This window comes from Podarcis erhardii, assembly GCF_964252035.2.
Source record: "Podarcis erhardii genome assembly, chromosome: 6".
Lineage (NCBI taxonomy): Eukaryota > Metazoa > Chordata > Lepidosauria > Squamata > Lacertidae > Podarcis > Podarcis erhardii.
In genome coordinates this window covers 803,060-810,321 of record NC_138510.1, presented here as the reverse complement: position 1 = coordinate 810,321, position 7,262 = coordinate 803,060, and positions in this window count along the sequence as shown.

Here is a 7,262-nt window from a genome sequence, read left to right as displayed (position 1 = left end):
AAAAGCCACCCAGACTTTTGCTCCGGTTAGCAAGTTCCAAATCCGTTTTTTTCTAAGGGACTGCCCTGCCTCCGAGGGAGGAGGAGGAAAAAGAGTTCCCCCTCCTGGGTATCAGGAGCAGCTTCTTCAAAGGGTTCCATAAAAATGCCCTATTGCCCTCCATTTCCTTCTGCACAGCAAATGTTTATGGCCCCATCTGAACACTGAAGGACATGGCAGCATATAAAAATAAGGTGTTCATTTTTAAAATCAACAGGGGCCCCCAATGAAATGAAACTGCCGTTTGGATGCAGGAAAAAGTGCAGCCATCTTTATCTATTTATTATTTCATAAAATGTATACACCTCTTTGATTGTAAAAAAAGTCTCCTCAAAGCAGTTTATTGGGGGGGACCCATAAAATGATCCCTGAAAAAAGCAAAAAAACCTCCACCCCACCTTTCCATAAATTCCGGTAACACTAGGGAAAAGCTCAGCTGTATTCATCTATTTATTATTTCATAAAATTTATGCACCTCTTGATTGTAAAAGCCCCCCTCAATGCAGTTTATAATAATAATAAAAAAACATAAACTGATCCCTGAAAAACCAACAACATTAATGTAAGGCTTATGTCAGGGAACTGCCATCGGAGAGACAGGTGGTGGACAGGCTACAGGAGAATAGGAGAGAATCTGCAGTAGAAGATGGAACCAGCAGGGGGAGTGCAGGAGTCACAGCGGAGGGGAGGCTCTGGGATGCTTCCAGTGAGAGTAGTGGAGAGGTAACGGGACCCCCGTTGGGAACGCCCACCCTTCGCCGGAAACTGTCACGCAGAGAGTCTCGAAAGCGCATGTCTGTCAAAGAGCTTTTATGTTGGCGTAAATTCCGTAGACGCCCACTGTCAGATTCTACCAGCGACTGACGGAGTCATGCTTTGGGGGCTCCGTTAGTGCATCGGTTTGGATGACCAGCCAAACCCCAGAGGGATCAAGCTTTTACGCACAAGCAGCTCACTATCCCATCACAGCAATCTGACAGTCTTTGAAAGCAGCTTGTGCAAGCAGAAGGCATCATGAGCGAACCATCCGGAACCGGAGGAGCAGGAGCGGGAGCTGGCGCAGATCCAAGCCTGGAACAAAGGTACAGGGCGTTGGAGGTCCAGCTGGCACTGCAAACGGCGAGGCTCGAGGAGAGGAGGGCTCAAGATGCAGATAAGGGGAAAACCACCCCACTTGCCAGACGGGTGCCTGGACTGGTGCAGAAATTTGGGGGGGATCCCCGGAACTATCAAGCCTTTAGGACAGAGATGCAATATGCTCTCAATCTACTGTTTGATGACTTCCCCGACGAGAACTCTAGAGTGGCGTACGTGATTGGCCATCTAGAGGGAGGGGCGAGGGACTGGGTTCGGCCCCTGATGGCAGCCAATAATGAAATCTTAAAGGACACAATGAAGTTTTTTCGCGCCATGGACTTGATGTTTTCCAGCGAGATCGAGCAGGGAGTGGTGCGCAGGCAGTTAATGGCGTGTAAACAGGGGAGCCGATCTGTACGTGAGTACTGGACTGAGTTCACCATGCTGATTCATAGACTTGGGTGGGACCTTGCTAGTGAACCTATTCAAATGCTGTTTGAAGAAGGTCTCTCTCCGGCAGTGAAAGATGAACTTTCCCGGGCGCCTAGGGCGGAGTCTATGGATCAGCTGACTAAATCAGCGCTGTCCATTGGCGCACGCCAGGAAGCTAGAGCTATGGAAAAGCGGGAAGGAAAGGGGGAACGTTGGAAGGACTTCCGCATTCCAGAGATTCCGGAGCAGCCTTTCCCGCCAGCAGAGCCGATGGAACTTGGAACAGCGCGCGCGCGCGCAGTTTCAAACACCAGTGAAGGGCGGAAGAAGGAGGGAAAGAGCGGCAAGAGATGCTATCTCTGCCAACAGCCAGGTCACTTTGCCAGAGTCTGTCCGCAAAGGAAGGAATGGCAAGGGATGGCGGGAACTGTTGGGGGGAAGGAGGAAGAAGAAATCACGGAGCCAGTAAAAGCCAACGCCTGGTTGCCAACATCAGGGCACAGCAGCCAGGCCAGGGAGTAATGAATGTGCCCACGCCGGAACCTCCAAGACCAGCGCTTGTGATAGAGGTGTTGCTGGAACTGGCAAACGGACACCCACTGAAGATAAAGGCGCTATTGGATTCAGGTAGCTCATGTAATTTCATGAGCAAAGAGTTTGCAGCTGCACACCAAATACAGACTATCCCATTGAGTAAGCCTTTGCAGGTTACCACGATTGATGGGAGGGAGCTGTTGGGAGGAGAAGTGAGCCAACAGACTGTACCAATGATAATGAGGGTGGCACGACACACCGAACTGATAGCGTTTAACGTAGCCACCTTGGGAGGAGCTCCTATTATCTTGGGTATGAGCTGGCTGGCGCTACACGATCCGCTAGTAGGCTGGCATCAGAGAGTGGTTTCCTTTGGATCAGCACATTGCCTAGAACACTGCAAGGAGGGAGAGGCTCAGGCAGGCGCCAGGGGCACTCTAGCAGGGATGGAAGTGATGGACAAAGGGAGGGTGCCACCACAATACGCTGACTTGCTTGACGTATTCAGCGAAAAAGAAGCAGATAAACTGCCCCCGCACAGACCCTTTGATTGTCAAATTACCTTACTCCCAGGAGCACAATTGCCAGTGGGCAAGCTGTATGCAATGTCAGACAGTGAGATGCAGGAGTTAAGGGAGTTCATTGACAAGAATCTCAAGCGAGGTTTCATCAGAGAGTCACGAGCGGTGGGGGGCAGCCCAGTGTTCTTTGTGGACAAAAAAAACACGGGCAAGCCCAGGCTTGTATGTGATTTCAGGGCCCTAAATGCAGTGTCAGAACCAGTGACTTTCCCTATGCCCAGAATTGATGACATTCTAACACGGGTGAGAAAAGGGAAAATTTTTACCAAGCTGGACCTTAGGGGGGCATATAACTTGATACGTGTGAGAAAGGGGGATGAGTGGAAGACCACTATGTTCACCCCCTTGGGGGCCTTTGAGTACACCGTTATGCCTTTCGGATTACAAGGGGGCTCCGCCTGTTTTCAATCATTCATGAATCACGTCCTGGGGCCACTGCTCTACAAGAACTGCGTAGCGTTCTTAGATGACGTTCTGGTGTACTCAGACAATGAGGAGCAGCATGTGCGAGATGTAAGAGAGGTACTGAGCAAGCTGCGAGAAAACCGGCTGTGGGTGAAACTGGAGAAGTGTCAGTTTCATACCAAGGAGGTGGAATTCCTGGGGTACCGGTTGTCTGACAAGGGATTGGCCATGGATCCCAGCAAGGTTCAAGCGGTACTGGAATGGAAAACACCAAGGACCAAGAAGGACGTGCAAAGGTTCCTGGGCTTCGGAAACTTCTATAGGAAGTTCATCAAAAACTTTGCCCATTTAACAGCGCCCATCACGGACTGTCTTAGTAGCAAAAAGAAATTTGTTTGGACGGGAGAAGCGCAACAAGCGTTCGAACGCTTAAAGCAGGCGTTTGCGTCGGAAGAGCAACTCTTGCACGTGGATCTACAACAACCAATGAGAGTGGAGACTGACGCGTCAGACCGAGCGGTGGGGGCCGTTCTTCTCCAGCCGGGAAAAGATACGTCTGAATGGAGACCGTGTGCATTCTTCTCGCGGAAGTTGAACAAATCAGAGAGGAACTACACAGTGTACGACCGAGAACTGCTCGCCATTCATGAAGCATTCCGGAAATGGCGGCACTTGCTGATTGGGGCGCAGCACAAGGTTCAAGTCCGAACTGACCACAAAAATCTGGAATACTGGAGAACAGCCCGAGTGCTGAACCAGAGACAAGTGAGATGGGCCCAGGAGTTCTCCAAATTCCACTTTGAGATTCGTTACGTGCCCGGCTCCGAGAACGTGAGGGCGGACGCTCTTTCCAGGAAACCTGAGTACTTAGAGGGGGAGGGAGCGCCTGAGGCAAGGCATGTAATCCCTGAAGACCGCTGGGTGTGTGGGGCGGCATTGGTGGGGCAGAGGGAACTGATAGAGGGTACGGAGAACGATGAATACGCCCAAGAGAAACTCAGAGAGCTCCGGAGGACAGAGGAGAACACAGGGGGGTTCGAAGAAAAGAACGGGGCGTTGTATTACAAAGGGGCACTGTACATACCCGACGGGGAACTGAGGGGCAGAGTACTCAAGCAGTTGCATGACAGCCCCACAGCGGGACATTTTGGACAGCACAAAACCATGTGGTTGGTTACCAGGGAGTTTTGGTGGCCCAAGGTGAGGGAGGACGTACGGGAATATGTCAGGGGTTGCGACAGGTGCCAGCGAGCGAAAGGAGAGAGGGTGGCGCCAGCGGGGCTATTACAACCCTTACCCACGCCCGAAAGGCCATGGGAGGCAGTATCCATAGATTTTATGACGGACCTGCCAAAATCCAAAGGCAAAACAGCTGTCATGGTGGTGGTAGATCAATTAACCAAGATGTGTCATTTTATAGCTTGTTCACATGCAGTCACAGCGGAGGAAACCGCCAAGTTGTTTGTAGAACATATTTTCAAGTTGCATGGCGCCCCCTTGAGGGTGGTCAGCGACAGAGGGAAACAATTTACTTCCAGGTTCTGGAGGAAACTTATGAGCTTACTGCACGTAGAACTCAATTTCTCAACTGCCCGGCACCCAGAAACCAATGGGCAAGCGGAAAGGGCAAATGGGGTTTTACAACAATACTTGAGGTGTTATGTAAAGGACAGAGAAAATGATTGGGTGGATAAGTTACCTCTAGCAGAATTTGCCTACAACAACGCGGAGAACGTGTCCACAGGGATGAGTCCCTTCCTGGCAAATTATGGGTGTCACCCCCGGGCATTCCCAGGAGAGGGAGGGGAGAGGTGGAGCGTGCCGGCGGCGGAATATTTTTTTGAAGAGATGGAGGCGATCCACCGCCAGCTTCAACTTAACTTAGAGAAAGCCAAGGAAGAATATAAGAAGCAAGCAGACAGAAATAGGAGGGAAGGTGAAACTATAAGGGTGGGGGACTGGGTGTGGTTGTCCACCCAAGGGCTACCGTTCAAGGGCGGGAGTAAGAAATTGAGGCCCAAAAGATTGGGACCCTTTGAGGTCATACAGCAGGTCAACCCAGTGGCATTCAAACTCAGGCTGCCCAGTCACATGAAATTACACCCAGTATTTCACAGGTCATTACTGTCGCCGTACCGAGAGGGACGCGAGTGGGGGGAGCGTGAGAGAGAGGCCACCCAAACGCCCGTGATAGAAGAGAGAGAGCGCGACATGAACGTGGCAGGAATCATTGATTCCAGGTGGAAGGGAAATCAGGTGGAATATCTGGTAGAATGGGAGGGGGAAGCAGAGTCGGAAAACACTTGGGTACCAGCAGAGGTAGTCAATGACGAGGTTTTAATAGAAACATTTCATCAGCGTTTCCCAAGAAAACCGCAACCCGTGGCTCGATTTAGAAGGGAACACTTTGGGACCACCGATGAGGAAGGAGAGTTTGAAGGGTTCCCAGAGTCAGGGGTGGGTGAAGAAGCCGACTCCGACGAAGAAGAGGAAGACGGGGAGAGAGACGGTACGCCGTGGCCGGAAGTGTTAGAATCCTCGGACGACGAGGAGAGTTCCTTCAGGGGCTTTCCGCCCTCACCGCCAGTGGGAGAGGAGGCGGGAGGGGGTGAAGGGGGCCCTGGGGGGGAGGTGGATGTCAGGGAACTGCCATCGGAGAGACAGGTGGTGGACAGGCTACAGGAGAATAGGAGAGAATCTGCAGTAGAAGATGGAACCAGCAGGGGGAGTGCAGGAGTCACAGCGGAGGGGAGGCTCTGGGATGCTTCCAGTGAGAGTAGTGGAGAGGTAACGGGACCCCCGTTGGGAACGCCCACCCTTCGCCGGAAACTGTCACGCAGAGAGTCTCGAAAGCGCATGTCTGTCAAAGAGCTTTTATGTTGGCGTAAATTCCGTAGACGCCCACTGTCAGATTCTACCAGCGACTGACGGAGTCATGCTTTGGGGGCTCCGTTAGTGCATCGGTTTGGATGACCAGCCAAACCCCAGAGGGATCAAGCTTTTACGCACAAGCAGCTCACTATCCCATCACAGCTTACTAAAAGTTAAAATAACACTGGACTAAAACAGATTAAAACTTGCATTAGCTTTGTAAATATTTGGGCAGGCATGTCTAAACAAAAATGCTTTTTGCAGGCGTCAAAGGGAGTGCAGTTGAGTGTCTGGTGTCATGAGGCAGGGAGTTCCAAAGTGGAGTTGCTGCTGCTGTTTAGGGGTGTAAATAAATTATTATTATTATTATTATTAATGAAAGGTTGAGTTCTTGCCAAGGTGTAAGGGGAATTAAGGAGGTGCTCAAGGGACCGTGGGTGGGTCAGGCCCCCTCACACGTAAACCGCTCTGACCTTCAGCTACTGGACCAGGTGCGCAGCCTGGGAGTCATTTTGGACTCACAGCTGTCCATAGAGGCGCAGGTCAATTCTATGTCCAGGGCAGTTGTTTACCAGCTCCATCTGGTACCCTCCCTGCCTGCGGACTGTCTCGCCAGAGTGGTGCATGCTCTGGTTATCTCCCGCTTGGACTACTGCAATGCGCTCTATGTGGGGCCACCTTTGAAGGTGACCCGGAAACTACAACTAATCCAGAATGCGGCAGCTAGACTGGTGACTGGGGGCGGCCGCCGAGACCATATAACACCGGTCTTGAAAGACCTACATTGGCTCCCAGTACATTTCCGAGCACAATTCAAAGTGTTGGTGCTGACCTTGAAAGCCCTAAACGGCCTCAAAGGCCCAGTAGACCTGAAGGAGCGTCTCCTCCCCCATCGTTCAACCCAGACACTGAGGTCCACCTCCGAGGGCCTTCTGGCGGTTCCCTCATTGCGAGAAGCAAAGCTACAGGGAACCAGGCAGAGGGCCTTCTCGGTAGTGGCCCCCGCCCTGTGGAACGCCCTCCCACCAGATGTGAAGGAAATAAGCAGCTATCCTATCTTTGAAAGACGTCTGAAGGCAGCCCTGTTTAGGGAAGCTTTTAATGTTTAATAGGTTATTGTATTTTAGTGTTCTGTTGGAAGCCCAGCCAGATGGGCGGGGTATAAATAATAAATTATTATTATTATTATTACTACTACTACTAGTTGCAACACCTTGAACTTGACCCAGACTTGCAACCGGCAGCGCTGTGGCCCCGTCAGCACCGCAGCTCCACGGGGGGGAGGGATTTCCAACCTCATTCTAGAATCAAATTATTTTCTGA